At 39.9% G+C, this 16,968-nt stretch overlaps 1 pseudogene; it reads right to left on the minus strand.

The window, feature by feature from the left end:
• The window catches only part of LOC115869448, a 31,329-nt pseudogene extending 18,382 nt beyond the window's left edge, over positions 1-12,947 (minus strand).
• Between the last annotated feature and the right edge of the window lie 4,021 nt (positions 12,948-16,968).

Genomic DNA, 16,968 nt, shown 5'->3' on the forward strand with positions numbered 1-16,968 from the left:
GGCCATCTAGCTGAGAAGCAACAAAGCTCACATGGAAGAAGCACACCAGCCTGTGTAATAATGAAGTGTCGATAGAATCAGGTATCAGGCATCAAATGCCCAGAACAAAAACTCATATCATTGTGAATGAGGGGTAGCACGGAGTGGAGACCCAAAGCCCACCTGTAGGCAACTGAACATCCCTTACAGAAGGGTCGCAGGGAGGAGATGAGCCAGTCAGGGTTCAGTGTAGCAGCGATGTAACATACAACTTTCCTTTAGTTCTTTAATGTTCCCCACCACCACCACCCCTTACCATTACCCCAATTCTACCATACAAATCTGGGTAGACTAGAGCCTGTACACTGGTACAGATAAGAGCTGGCAACACAGGAAATCCAGGACTGATAAACCCCTCAGAACCAGTAGTGAGAGTAGCCATACCAGGAGGGCAAGGGAAAGGTTGGGGGAGAAAAGGGGAACTAATCATAAAGACATATGTTTTATTAATGTCACAATTGATTTCATGTTCTTTGGTTAACCACTCTAAGAAGTTTGTAGTAAGGAAATTGTTTCCTTGTCTGAAAATTTCAAAAGTGAGATATTCCTAAATTCTGAAATGTGGATTTTCCCTTCATTAAAAAATGCAGGGGAAGATGGTGCCCATGTAGTGGCACCCATATGAAAAGCATGCTGTGGGATCACCAGATTTCCAGATAAGGTAGCCATGTTGGAGGACTGCATCTTGCAGCACGCTAGGGCCCTCTTTTTGGGATTCTTCCCCCAAAGTGTGCGGCTGAGCTTGTTTCTGCAAGGTCCCTTCTCACAGAGCTCACCAGTGCTTTGCATTCATTGCTGGTGTGGCACTCTCAGGCTTTTTTTTCTTTTCCCCTCCACCCACCACACGCTGATTGGTGGCTTGCCAGTGTTGGGAAGTGGCCAGGGCTGTCTAGACCTAAGGGGTTTTCCAAGGACGCCCACGCAGACATGTGGAGGCCCAGGTTCCTGGATGCCAAGGTGAACCAGGGTTATAATCCCTATCTAAAGCCCAGGTCTCTCCTACAGATAAACACCTCCAGCCAGTTGGAATACGGTGAGGAGTAAATAATGAACAGCACCAGAGGAAAAAAATTATGAACTCCCAATTTGTGGAGGACTAGGGGGTATGGTGAGAGCCCCAAACCCAGCTTTGGAGTAACTTGTCAGACTGAGCCACTGGCAGATACAGTCTAGCCACTGGGAAGAGACTCGAACAACCTTACTATCAGGCAGAGACCATTGCAACCTTGATTATGCTGGATGGACCTTGATACCTGGCCAGTTGACCACTGTATAAATGTGACCTGAATTTGTTCTGGGTGGAAGTATCTCTTACTGGTTCCGTCACAGAAATTTCTTCCCTGGGTTTTTGAATGTTGCTGGGGGTCTTCTCCTTCTTGTGCATTATTTGTATTTTTTTCTCTATACTGTAATATTTTTATCCTTACCACCGTTGTGCTATTTTGTTTTATTGTTTTCTGTTGGGTCTCCCAGCTTTGAAACACAGGAGGCGGGGATGCATAATGAGAATTACCCATACAAAGGCTTATAGGGAATTAGGTGTGTGGGGTACATGATAGGGAATGTAAGGGGATTTCAGGAGTAAAAAATGAACATCAGAAGTGGGAGGGAGCAATAGAATAGATTGTGATCCCATAAGTCATCTTAAATGTGAATTAACCATGGGATGGGGTAATGCTCTCAAATTGATGTGGGAGTGATTATACAATTCTCCTTCATATGCATGAATGATAGAACTATTGAATTATATGTTATGTAAATGTTTGCCAATAAAACTGTTGAAAAAATGCAAATAATTGTATAACCTGCCATGGTGGTGTAGTGGTTTATTCTCTGTGTGGCTAACCTCAAGGATAGCAGTTAAAAGACACCAGCCTCAAGAGAGCCTCAAGAGAAAGATAAGATTATCTTCTCCCATATATAATTATGATAGAGGGGGTAAAAGAGGTGGCTCACTGTTAATCAAATGCTGGAAATGTGAAATGATTTGTATTTGGTTTATTTAAGACTTGGTTTGCAGAAACCCAAAATGCAATACCCCACCACCACCACATGCAGTAAAAAACATCACTTTGGGATTAATCAATGAGAGTGTTCTAATTCAGTACATTTGGGTGAACTGATCCTTCTGGGCAAACAGGTCCATTTAGATATTCAATGGAGATGGGACCTTGGGGAAGTGATAGGTCCAAGGGTGCCTCATCTTCCCTGTAAACCATGCCTCCTTTGCCCCATGGCTTGAAGACTTATGTTCATTGTAACAACTCCCCAAAAGACTGTATTACATTGCAAAAAATTCAATTACGTTTTAAATTTGTTGATTGGTGTTCTATTTTTAGTATTGTTTCTCTTGGAGATGCACTCAATATGTTCACACATAATCCAATCCAATTTTCATACACAGAAACACTTAAAATTGAGTAAAAACAAACAAGCTTTGAATCTCATGACATTTGGGAAACAGCATGTGGACAAGTAACTGCAGTATGGGTTTGGCTCTAAAATTAAAATGACAGAAATGGATTCCCTCATCTACTCTGCAGCTTAAGAGAGATTTAAATTAAGAAAGTGGGAAAGAGGTAAAATGAGCCAACCATAAATAAAGCCAACATTTTAAAATTATTTAATTATGCAAATTAAATATGCCAATGATTCTAAGTGTTTTCCTGTATTTTTCAAAGTTTGAAAGTTTACCTGTGTAGCAAGTTACTGACAATGCATATATTTAAATTTAGGAAAAGCAAGTCTACTCAGAGTTTGTGTACTTAAAGCTTTGAATTCTCAAAGCAAACAAGTCATTACAAGAAATGAAATCCTGCTCTACAGTAATGGATTTAGAAACCTGCAATGCAGCAGAGCTAATTTTGAAAGCAATTTGAACCCACAACTTTAGGAAATGATTTTACTTAAATGAGAGGGTATTAATGTGTCTTTTCTTTGCAGTTCAGAAATAAGGGGTTTATTTCCCTATTAAAATAAAAGCAGTGAATTCAAATTTCTTTCTGAATTACTAAATGATTTCATGCCTACAGATTTTACAAGATATTATTCAGACTTACATATTGTAGGGTCACTTTAATGTGTCAGGTTAATTTCCTGCAGCTCTTAAGAATATAGCATCTGTTGCCCCAAATTTTCAATAATTATTATATGAGAATGCTCCTAGTGATAGAATATATGTGTAACTTCCACTTTCTAAGCTGACTTATTGTTTTGCCTTCTAGTAATAAGACCAGAGATAGGAATGTTAACTTTAACGCAGAAAAAAAAAAGTAAAGCCTATTGTCAATAGTTGCTGCCATCTAGTGCTCAAAGCGTAGCAGAGGAGGGGAGATGCTGTAAAAAATATAAAGAAAACAAAGGGTAGAGGGCCACCTAGTTATTAATTTGGTCCTTCAAACTCGCCATATCCGGTAGGATGAATGGACTGCATTATGTATTTGGAGATGTTCTTCAAATTTTTAGATGGCATAAAATTTTATTTGATCCCATGCGTTAAGACCGCTAAACAAAGATCAAGAAACTAGGTGAGCTTGCCAAACTCAACCAATAGCAACTTTTTTTATACAGTGAAGGAGCTAAAAATGATTTTGACATAGTTGAAAAATCAAAGTAACAGTAGTCTTTCTTGACACATGAAATTCAATATTCGGTGTTCATAAATACAGTTTTCTTGGAATCCAACTATCCCTATTTGTTTACCTATTGCTTATGGGTGTTTTAAGGAAAACTCTCGGGACTGTCAGAAAAATTTGGGGCTACTAAATACAAGGTTGTCAATTCAAAACCATCAGAGGCTCTGAGGGGAAACAACGAGGCTTTCTACTGTTGTAAAGATTTACAATCTAAAACCCTATCTAGGGTCACTAGAGTCAGTGGCAGTGGGTTTGTTTGGGTATCGCTGATTTGGAATTGCAAAGGCAGAGCGAAGTAACTGCAATACACTGTGTAGCCCACAAACCAGAAAATATTTACTATATGACCATTTAAAGAAAAAAGTTTGCTGATTCCTGTTCTAAAATAGATTATCTTGAGAACTGCTCCATAGAGAAAGAACATTTGCATGTGTTATATTTGGTATGTATCACACATATGTCTATCTATATGTTTATACAAGTAAATTTTCAACATAGTTATACAATTGAAAATAAAACTGACGTTTTATAAATACAACATATTATCTTGCCTAAATTCATCCTGAAGGATGTGAGGGTACATGTTTGAAGTTTGGGCTCTGGTACTGTTTTCTTTTTCCTTTTCTTGTATGGCACATGCCTTGTCCTGAGTGCACACAGCCTGCAAGACACGTCTACCCTCAAGAATCCTGCTTTGGACTGTTTCTGGGCAGTTTATTTACAAAGTGCCTACAGAGGCCAGAGGTTGTAAATCACTGCTTGGCATTTCCAAAAGGGTGATCAAAAGAGCTGACTGTCCTATTATTGTATGTGCAGGGCAATTAACCCCTCATCTTAACTGTCTGAAGATTTTGGTAGCATGATACCTGTATAAAAATGGAAAGAGGCTCGAAAGGAATATCAGGATGCCAAAGATAAAGGTCAGACAACCAATGAAAGTACTCAAACATGCAGGGGTTATGACTGCCTTCTACAAGTGAGAAGAGCAGGATAGAAAACCACAGGAGGGAGATGGATTGATGTATTATAAACACTGCGGACATTAGGCTGCTATGCTTGTGACAAAATGATTTTGAAACATTCTTGAGATTTGTTACAAATTTATCATTTCAGATTTCCTGACACAGAGAATTCACTTGTAATTTGGTTTAAAAAACAATGAGACACAACAAATCTAACCCTATTTCTATTAATCTTTCTACAGAGCTACTCAAGAATTTTCACAGATAGGCACATAAAAATATTTTATTCCAATGGGCATTGATAGTAAAATGCAGCAGAACTATTACTAAATTATGGCATATGTATAATAGGGAATATAATTTAACTGTTACCAAACAAAAGGTATACAGACATATGCTCTCCCATGTTTACTGCAGCACAGTTCACAATAGTCAGAAGCTGTAAGCAGCCCAAATGCCCATCGGTTGAAGAATGAATAAAGAACTCTGGTACATAAACAAAATGGGATACTCTAAATCCCTTAGAAATAGTCATGAATCCATAGAACATCTCATTACATGGATAGACCTGGAAACTAAAATGCCGAGTGAAGTTAATCAATCACAAAAGGACAAATATTGCATGATTTCACTCTTATAAACATAAAAACCAGGACACAGGCAGGCTTCTGTTCTTAGGTCATGTTATCTTCTAATCTGGACCTCCAAGCAACAAGGTAGTGTGCCTGCTCTTGTGGTTCTTGTTAAGTGCCATACAGTGGTCTCCAACCCATAAAGACATTATGCAAAACAGAAGAAAACACTGCCCAGCCCTGTGCCATACTCATGATTGTTCATACGCTTGAGTCCATTGTTGCAGCCAAGGTCAAGGAGATGGTTTGACACTGCCTGCCTAGTTATTATAAACAATGTATCAGTCCCATCAATCAATTCCTGCCTTATAGCAATGCTGTATGTTTATCCCAAATCAGTAGACAGTCCTACAAGACTAATGAGTGAACCTAACTGTGATCTGGGGTCAAGAGGATGGGGGGCTATGTCTGCACCTGAGACAGTGCAGACATAGCCCCCCATTATACTTATATAGTCACCAAGGGGGAAAATGCACCCAGTATTATGTGCCTAAGTGGACACTTTTGTTTTGCTTCTTCATGGTTTTATTGGGACTTCATCCACATATTATACAATTCAATAGTTCAATTGTATGAAAAAGAGTTATATAATTATTACCATATTCAATTTTAAAGCGTTTCTTCTTGTACTGATTGTTATTTATAGAATTACTTTTTAAAAATCATTTTATTAGGGGCTCATACAACTCTTTTCACAATCCATACATACATTAATTGTGTTCAGCACATTTGTACATATGTTGCCATCATCATTCTCAAAACACCTGCTTTCTACTTGAGCCCTTGGTATCAGCTCCTCATTTTTTCCGCTCCCTCCCCCCCTCCCTACTGAACCCTTGATAATTTACAAATTATTACTATTTTATCATATCTTACACCATCCGATGTCTCCCTCACCCACTTCTCCGCTGTCCGTCCCCCAGGGAGGAGGTTACATGTAGACCTTGTAATCTGTTCCCCCTTTCTTCCTCACCTTTCCTCCACCCTCCTGATATCGCCACTCTCACCACTGGTCCTAAGGAGTTCATAAGTCCTGGATTCCCTGTATTCCAGTTCCTATCTGTGCCAGTGTATATTCTCCGGTTCAGCCAGATATGTAAGGTAGAATTGGAGTATAATTATTTTTTATTGTGTCAGAAATATACACAAAAGTTATCTCATTAAACAATTTCTACAGAAATTTTTAGACAATAATTCAGTGCCATTGTTTATACTCTTCATGTTTGCAGCCATTATTGATATCCTTTTCCAAATTATTCCACCACCATTAACATAAACTCTATGCCCACTAAGAAAAATTCTTCCTCCTAATCCCATGTTAACACAGTTCAACTTTGGTTTCTTTTTCTTTTTTTAGTCGTAGTCTTGATATAAAATTCACATATCAGACACTTCCTTAGTTAAGTTGCTTTTTAACAAAGTGCATATACATCATCACCATAAGTTCTAGTGCCCCCTTCCCCTTCCTACATTCATTACTTGCTCCACAATTCCCCTCACTTTTTCTACCCACATCCCGATAAACCATTGCATCATTATTGTCTCTATGCATCCACTCTTTCTATGATTTATAAACTAGGTAACCTAACAGAAACAATATATAACAAAACCAAAATGAAATATAAAAAGAAAATAGTAATAATATAAAGACAAAAATAAAGAGTAATGAAGAAAAGGCTATCAACAATATTTTAAAAGCTAGAGAAGAATTTTCTATCGTGGAGCAAGCGAGAAATATTTAAGTCTAGAGAAAATACATGTTTAGTCAAGAGGGAGGTCAACTGGCCAAGTATCATATTATATCATGTTTTGATCCACCATAATCATGCTTACTATACTCTCTGTCTCATACTAAAACTGTTGGTATCCCTTGCCTGTGACCAGAGAGGATCTGCCAGAGGCTTAATCTGACTAGTTACTCTGCAGATGGATTTTGGGTTCCCACTGTTCTCCATAGCCTTCTACAAATTGGGTGTTCACAATTTAAGCTGAAACGTTTCCCTTCATCATATTCGAATTTTGTTAGCATCACTTTTGGATCACACATGTTGGTGTGCTTCATTGATGTAAACTTAGTTGACGCCTCACTTAGATGGCTGCTTGTTTGAATATAACTCTTTAAGACACCAGACACTATTCCAATTGATAGCGGGGCACCATCTGCTTTCTTCACCACACTTTGGTGTAGCACCTTTATCTTTAGTGATCTCTTCATGAATGTGCGTATCAAGCAGGACCCTATTGTAAGACCTAACTGTATTTGGATTGTGGCTAGCATTAAATGGCTGCTCATAATCCATCTGCTTGCCCATGGGTTATTGTCAGAGTAGCCAGCCCCTAACAAATAATCACGGGTCTGGTAAGTGAAATTGTACAGCTATAACATATAAAGATTAGCATAAAGTCATAGAGAATAAAAGAGATAGGAGAAAGAGTAAAATAAAGGAGTCAGAAACATTTCATGGTAGCATGCTCACCTCAGCTCTGCTTGGTGGTCAATGTGAGGATGCGGAAAGTAGGAAGGGCAGGAGAGAGAGGAATCAGGGAAGGAGGGAAGGAGGGAGAGGGAAGGAGGACCAGAGGAGAGGGGACCAGAGGAGAGGGGACAGGGCCGGAGAGGGGGACTGGGCTGGAGACGGGACCTGGGGACTCCAGGAACATCTTTATTGTTTGGGAGCTTTAATAGGTAGCCATTAGTCATGCATATTCAGGAGTTACATACATCACAAGGTGGGTGGTAATCACAGTAAAATCCTTGAGCTCACAGGTGAGGAAACCTAATACCTGCATTGGGGTAAGGCATGAGTGGGGATGGGTACCTCGGTGGGAGGATAAAACAAGGCAATGCCTGCCTCTACAGGAAGACAGAATCAACCATGTGCTCACTTTAAGGCAGCACAGCTCTAAGGGGAGAATCTGTGGAAATGCCATTTGTTGGTTTCCCACAGGTTATGAATAACTCTGGTTTATTTTGATAGTCATATTGTGCCCAAAACAAAAACCACCACCAGCAACAACAACAACAAAAAAGATAAATATTGTCAGTCATCTCCTTGGAGTATAAGGCATTGATAATATCAATAATGTATCCAATGACATATGATTTTTAAGTAATGTTGATTGAGCTCTGTTTACATTGAGCATAGAGGTTAGTGCTAGTGGAAATTTTACTGTAACATTTCTTACAAGGGCAGCATTGAGATACTAAGTAAATGGTGGTTCTGAGTACTCTTTAATTGCACTCGCACTAAGAGGTCTCACCCCAGGTCCAATGACTGCCATTTCTACATTCTCAGGGTGGCTATCCTTTGCTTCCTCTCCCATCAGGGCCGAGTTCATTCAGTAGGGCTTCCAAGTTGGGTTCTTCTGGTGTGGCCCTTTGGGAATGCCATGTTCTAACTAGGCATTTTTTAATCTGGTCTCTACCCAACCCCAATGGCACAAGCAATGTGTTATAGGCAACTGGTATATTAGATTTTGTCTTTTTGAGGTGCACAATAACCTTCATAGATCACACCAAAAGGACTCAAAATGGAAATTCCACTAAGCAAACTTTACCTTAAACTCACTTGTAGTAGATCTAAGGAACTGAAATATTCCTTTAAACTGAAAACTGAAATGCCCAAGTGAGAGAAGAAGCAGATGATCACAATCCCCAGGCTAAGGAATTGGTGGTCACTGGACTTTGGTTTGGTTCGGACCTATTGATTTCAGGGTGTCCAACAAAAGGCGACCCAGCGCCAATATATACTTGCTGTTTTCATGTGTTCTGTGCTTTTTTGTGACATGTGTTTGTCTAACAGGCATGGTTTTGCCGTTGTAAATGAGTGTTACTGAAAGTATTGCCATAATCATCTACTAAAAAAATAGTGTCTGAGGTCATAAAGACTAGTCTCAAAACAAGCAGAAATAAAAATGAGGAGTCAGCTAAGTCCACACAGGAGAAGCACACAAGAGATTCAAGGAGGGAACTGTACCAGAACCAAATTCTAAACATACAGTTTGCAGAACATAATGGATGATAGTGGAAGCCCAATAACCATTTGCACACTCAAACAATGACTAATCCTCACTCACAACACATAATGCTTCCTTAATGTGTTTTGCAGGGTCTGAGACAATCTGAAGCATTTCCTTCAGTAGGTCAACTCATCTACCAGCACTTCAGAACCTGAGGCAGCTTTAAATGCCCTTGGTTCCACCATCTTATTTTTCTGTAATTTATCTTCCTTTGGTCAACAATAGTTTGTTTTTTTTTGCATCTCCAAAGATCTTGGGATAACTGAGAGGTGATTGCTGCCATTGGGGGATGATGTGTCTCTAACGCCTGTACCCATGTGTCAGGGTCCACATGTGCCCCGCACGCATCTGCTTGTGCACCCCCATAGGGCCACACTGACTCACTTCACCTGCTGGTTCAGCCCATGGTTTGGGCTCTTGAGGCAGGGAGGCTCTGGCCCTAGCCAACTGCAGAGCAGTACTGCCGCCCCACACTTTACTCCTGCTCTGGGGGTGCCTGCCAGGGTGGGGGCACATGTGTGTGCATGTGGGACCAGGTGCATACCCAAGCACGAGTGTGTGTGCAAGGGTCTGTGAGTCCATGTATGAATGTGAATACACATGGGTTTGAGTATGTATGCATGGGTGTGCCCGTTGTACAGGAGGGCGAACATCACAAACAAACAGGATTTGCCTGTTTTGAATATTTCATTATAATTGAGGTGATGCAATATGTGGAATTTTGTGCCTGACTTCTTTCATTTGAGTAATGTTTTAAAAGCTGATCCATGCAGCAGCATATATCAACATTTCATTTCTTTCAATTGCTCAACAATAGTTCATTGTGTGAATATATCACACCTTGCTTATTCACAATAGGTGAATAACATAATCATGTTTATGTGAACCTGTACATGGATCAAGAGGCAGTGCATTGAGCACCGAAAGGGTCCAAATATAGCAACATTTATAAGGTTAGCATAGAACCCATGTGGCATAGTTGAATTACTTAGTATGACACTTCCTTCTATGGTCTTTGTAAATCCCACCAAATGACAAGTATGGGAGCATGTACATAAGGTGTATGGGACTAATATGAAGGGATTGGTCAGTTTTGTCATTCCATTGGATATAAAGTAAGCCATTTCAGAATCAGAAACATAGAACCTCACAATGATCAAGAAAGATGTGTCCAGAGCAGAATATGTCTTTTAGACCTCAAGATTCCTGTTCAGAAAGACATTGGTGGCTGCAAAGAAGCAGCACTGAGACCATGAGACAGAAAGGTGGGACCATAGAAAAGGAAAATCTGAGCACTTTTGGAGAGGAGGTTGGCTTAGAGTAGAATGCCTTTTTGTCATTTATCATACTAAAGGAGCTTTGTTTTGATATTGTCCAAATGATTTTCAGTGACTAATTCCTCTGAAGTGGATAACCAATTCCTTCTACATAGTCTATTCTATGTCTGGAAGTAATGATGAAACCTGTTTACTTTGGGTGGCCCTACTGGTATTTGAAATATGAGTTCCAACATCACAGCAACACACACGCCACCACATTATGACAGACAGAAAAGTGGTAGAATACAAAGAAATCCAATTGCTTAAATCTGTTGGACGAGACAATGGAGAAGCTCAATACCAGCATTTAAAACAAAACCAGGTGTCAATTGTGCCAAGGCTCATCAAGTGTTCATATATAATTTCAGGTTGAAGATGAAGAAAATGAAAACAGATCCACAAAAGCCAAAATATTACCTTAGGTATATACCACCCAAATTTGAAGGGCAGATTTTTTGCATGAGACATTACTGACAGTAACCTTCTTGAGGTGTGGAATAACATCATAAGTGGAGAAAGCTAAGGGTTATTAATAATAGTCAAAATCGAAGAGCAATTAATTCTCATGGAATGACCCTGCTCAATATCTTTCCCCTATGAAGTGATCACTGAAGACATGAGTGCTGTAGCAAAGTGTAGTGAAGAGAACAGATAGTGCCTAGTTATCAGAAAGTATAGTATCTGAGCTCTTAAAGACTTGTCAAAACAGGCAGCCATCTAAATGAAGCATTAACTAAGTTCAACCAGCTTGTGTGGTACAAAAATTGTAAACAATAAACTCCATACACAGAGGAAGGAATGGTATTAGAGCTTGAATTCTGAACACTCCTTTTGTAGAAGGCTGCAGAAGACAGTGAAAGCTCAAAATCCATTTTCAGGGTCTCCCATTAAGAACAAGCCACAGGTGAATCCCCTCTATGGACCAGAGATGGGAAAGGGATTGTTACCAGAGGACATTACATGGTGAATTACTACAATTATACTTCAGTCAAAATGTCAGTGATCTCCCTCTTAACCCAATGTGAATTTATTCTTGTTTGTAATATTTTCTGCTTTGTTATCAATTAAGGTTATTCTTTGTTTCATTGTGTCACTGTTGTTCAGGAATTTGTATTCTGTGTTAATTTTGTATGATTTTCTGTATATGAATTTCAGATTAGGCAAAATTACAGAGCCAACAACTGGATCAATAGATTCAAAGGGACATGACCAGGGAAGCTGGGAGGAAATGAGGAACTAACAATAGTACAAGGAAGAAGAAACATTCTGTAATTGATTTTAGTGATGATTGCACAACACTTATGAATGTGTGTGAATTATTGAAATATATGGTATGTTAGTTACATGTCAATGAAATTGTTAAAGGTAAATGAATTATCATATACTTCTTTAATATAGGAAATAAAGATGTCAGAAGACTCTGATACTTATTAATTGTACAGTAGCAAAAGAAAATGGAGGAAATGATGAAATCAAAGATTTGAACAGAGCATTTCAAAAGGCAGCTTGAGAAAATAAAGTAAACTACTGTGCAAACCAAAAAGGGAGATGTGCAAACCAAAAAGGGAGAGCACATTCATTATACACTAAACTGAAAGAACTCAAGAAGAAATTCAAATCTCTAGTTACAATATTGAAATATTCTAAGTGAAAATATTGAATGAATTAGGAAGCATCCAAAGAAGATAGAAAGAATAAACAGTCACTGCCCTACAAGGAACTAGTTGACATTTGATCATTTCAAGAGCAAGAACCAAGGAAGGAAGAAATCTAAGCTGCTTTTTTGAATGCATTAGCCAAAAACAAGGCTCCAGGAGTTAATGGAATACCAATTGAAATGTTTCAACCGTGGGTCTGGCAAGATGGTGTCCAGGTTAGTAGTCCACATTGGGAGCTCCATGGTGATCAGCGAACTCAGTGACCATGAGGACCAGTGAAGAGATTCTGATAAGTGAAAAGATTGCCACAACAACCAGGAGCACTTCCTCAGTCCAGGATGCAACCTTCCCTCACATCTAGCCTTGCTCCGGAGCCCAGGGATCTGCGACCTTGTCCCAGGGATTCTTCGGCCCTTGCCTGCCATGCTACATCAGACACTCCCACAGCCAACACCTGCCAATTTGTCCCACTCAGCCTGATTGATCTGCCCAGAGCTAGCCAGCTGCCTTACTGAGTCCCTCGCAATTGTGGCTAGACGCCCTACCTGGCAAATGTCTGCCCATGGCACTCTCCATGTTTAGATGCTCCCTTCTCCTGAGGCTCCCTGCCCCCTACCTGGAAGCTCTTCCTGATCCCAAGCTTGAGTCCCTCACACCATGCAACCATGGCCCTAGCGGCCATTGCTGGAACCTGTTTGTAGTCTGCCTGCATTAAATTTCATCACCTGTGGCTGTGACAGCTCTCCTCACCATTGCCTGGCATCCCCCACCCCTGGGGTAGCAGCAGCTGCTGTCTTCTTGCCATCACATGAGACCCCCACCCAAGGCCTGGCACTCTCTCTCCTGCCCCTACAGAGTGCGCCCACTTGCAGGGGAGGCAGTTTCTCCCACTGATGCTGGGCACCCCACCCTGTGGCAGTGGGGCTTTTCCTACTTTCACCAGGCACCACAGCCACAGGACCCCCCTGCCCCCCTCACATTTGCCTAACAATTGCACCTGTAACAGCAATGCTTTCCCTGTGAAAGCCTGGTACCTCCACTAGCAGCAGGGGGGCTTTTCCTACTGTCCCTTAGCATACCCTTCCATGTCAGCAGGGCCTTTCCAATCTTTGCCCAGTATTTATAACTGTGGCAGAGAGACCTTTACTGTGGTAGCCTGACACCTCTACAAGTAGCAGCAGGGCTTCCCCACCTTCACTTGGCACCCCTTCCTGTGACAGTGGGGCCTCTCCCACTGTTGTCCAGCACCCCCATATACAGTGTTTCATTCACTGCCTGCAACCAAACTACCCGTGTGCCCTGAGAGGCCCATCATACTTGCCCTCCAAATAGGGAATGCCAGCTGTCTTAGGAGTGTAAGACACTAGTGATATGAAAAATAGCCCGAAATCCCCCCACCCCACCCCCATCAGTACAGTTGGCTAAAGGCTGCTTACAGAAGAATCCATACCAACCTCAAAAAGAGAGAGTCAAGGGCTCTTAGATTCCTTAGGAAATGGCCCCAGCCTCCTCCAAAAATGACATGTAGACAGCAACCGCTCCTAACAACCTCAACGAAAAAAATGGAATAAACTAAACACATTGTCGAGAGGGATGTCTGAGTGACCTCTGTGTGCTTGAATTTACACAGACTTGACTTGTGTCCCAGCATGTGGTCTATCTTAGAGTATGTGCAACGTGGGCTTGAAAAGAATGTAGAATTTAAAAAAATTAAAAAAAAAATTTGGTGGAAAGCTCTGAAAATGTCTATTAGGTCAAGTTGCCTGATTGTAGAATTTAATTCTGCAGCTTCAGAGAGCAGTGTATTAAAGTCACCAACTATCATTGTTGAGCCTGTGATTTATTTTTTCATCTTTTGGAACGTTTGATTGTTGAATTTTGCAGGTCTGCTTGGGTACGAATATGTTTATTATGCTCACTGGTTCTTGGTATACTGATCCCTTAAAGCATTATGTCCCTCATCTCTTGTTATGGCTTTCACCTTGAGATCAATTTTATCAGAGATTAGGGTTTCACCCCTGCTTTCTTAGAATTATTGTTTATTTGGTATACTTTTCTCCAGCCTTTCATTCTCAGTATATTTCTCTCTGAAAACTTGATATGCTTCTCATGTTGGCAACAGTTTGATGGGTTGTGTTTTCTAAGCCAGTCAGCTAGTCTCTGTCATTTAATGGGCAAGCTCAGACATTTGATATTCAGAGCTATAATATCCATCAGTGGACTCTGTGATATCATTTCATACCTTTTTTGTTGGGCATTTTCCTACCTTGCTTCTTATCAGTGCATTGTGTGAATGACTTGGAAGATATGGACAAATTCTTGGGAAAACATTTCCTCTCTAGACTATCCCAGATGGACGTCAAGCACCTCAACAGATCCATAGTTAATAGCGGAAACAGATGTGGTTATCAAGGAAATACCAACTAAAAAAATCCCCAGGGCCAAAAGTCTTCACAGGAAAAATCCAACAAGCATTCAAGTAAGAACTGACAGCAATCCTACACAAACCCTTCCACAGCATAGAAAAAGGTGGCAAACTCCCAAACTCTTTCTATGAAGCTAGCATAACACTGAGACAAAAGTGAGCAACGATATCACAATAATTGTGAACTATAGGCTGATATCTCTAATGAACATTGATGCAAAGATCCTTAACAATATACTGGCAAATAGAATGTAGTAGTTTATAAAAACGAATAATTCACCTTGACCATATGGGAATCATTCCAGAGATGAAGGGATGTTTCAACATAGGAAAGTCCATCAGCATTATTCAGCACATTGATAAGAAAAAGCACAAAAAACACATGATAATATCAATAGACACAAATAAAGCATTTAGCAACATCCAATACCCATTCCTGTTTAAAACCCTCAAGAAGATAGTAATGAAAGGAAAATTCCTCAATATAATACAAGCTATATATGAAAAGCCAACGTGGTAGTCAATGGGGGAAAAGATGAAAACAGTCCCCTGAAAAAGGGGGCCAGATAAGGATTCCCCTTGTCCCTCCTTCTATTTAAAATTGTACTGGACCACCTAGCTAACAGAATAAGGCAAAAGAAAGATATCAAAAGCATTCGTCTTGGGAAAGAAGAGGTGAAATTATCATTATTCACAGATCATATGATTTTATATATGTAAAAATTTAAAAGCTCCACAATAGGAGTGCTGGAAGTGGAATATGGCAGAGTAGCTGGATACAAGATCAACAAGCAGAAGTCTATTAGAGTGCTATACACATCAGACAAGTTCATAGAAAAGGAAATTAAAAAAGGTAATACACAATAGCCAATAACAAATTGATATATCTAGGGATATACTTTATCAAACCCCCTGGCAAAAAATTGTATGAGGATAATTCCAGAACACTATTACAAGAAACCAAGAGTGACCTACACAAATGGAAGGACATCCTATGCTCCTGGATTGGCAGTCATAATATAGTAAAGATGTCACTCCTGCCCAAGGCACTATACAAGTTTAATTCTATACCGGTACATATACCAACATCTTTCTTCAATGAATTTGAAAAACTGACTACCTTCTCCATACGGAGAGGGAAGAAGTCCAGAATTAGCAGAGAACTCAAGAAGAGGGACAAAGTCAGAGAGCTTTAGCCACAGTGGTCAAAATAGTGTGGTAATGGTATAATGACAGATGTTCAGACCAATGGAAAAGAATTGAAAATGCAGAAATGAAATCATCAGCATACAGACAACTAATCTTTGATAAGGGCCTCAAAATTATATCAAATGGGAAGCGGATGCCCATTTCAAGAAGTGGTGCTGGAAAAAAATGGATATCTATTTGCAGAAAAATGAAGCAAGACCCTTAACGTCACTCCATGCACAAGAATAAACTCAAGGTGGTTGACACATTGAGAGGTAAAACCCCAAACTATTAGGGCCATCAATGAAGGAATTGGGACCAACCTAAAAACTTTTGTGTAGGAATTACATAGTCTATCGGATATAGGGAAGGACACAAACACAGAGAAATCACAAACTGGCAAATGGGATATACTGAAGATAAAACAACTGTGTACATCAAAAGACTTTGCCAAGAGAGTAATAAGAGACCCCACAGACTGGAAAAACATCTTTAGCAATGACACATCAGACAAAGGCCTTATTAGTAAAATCTACAATATGCTGCTAGCCTACAATAAGAACAAAACAAATAACCCATTGAGGATATGGGCAAAAGATGAGAACATAATTTTCACAAAGGCAGAAATCCCAATGGCCAACAAACATATGAGAAAAAGTTCCTGATCATTAGCCATAAGGGAAATGCAAATTAAAACAAGTATGAGATACCACCTAACATCCTCAAAGATAGACCAATTAAAAAAATAAAACAGAAAGCAACAAATGTCGGAGGGGGTGTGGTGTGATAGGAACTCTTATCCATTGCTAGTGGTCCTCTGGGTATGTGCAGCCATTATGGAAATCTTCATGGTGAAACCTAAATCAAATGGAAATTGAGCAACCATATGACCCAGAAATCCCCCTACTGGGTATATGTGCAGAAGATGTAAGAAAAAGACCATGACCACACATCTATGCTCCAATGTTCACTGCAGTGCAGTTCACAATTGCAAAGAATTAGAAACAACCTACATTTCCATCAACACATGAATGGACTAAAAAACTCTGGTACATATATATAACTGAGTACTACTATCCCCCAAAGAGCA

Source organism: Echinops telfairi, unplaced genomic scaffold, assembly GCF_000313985.2.
Source record: "Echinops telfairi isolate 266 unplaced genomic scaffold, ASM31398v2 ScPeMD7_26;HRSCAF=91, whole genome shotgun sequence".
In the NCBI taxonomy this organism is placed as follows: Eukaryota; Metazoa; Chordata; class Mammalia; order Afrosoricida; family Tenrecidae; genus Echinops; species Echinops telfairi.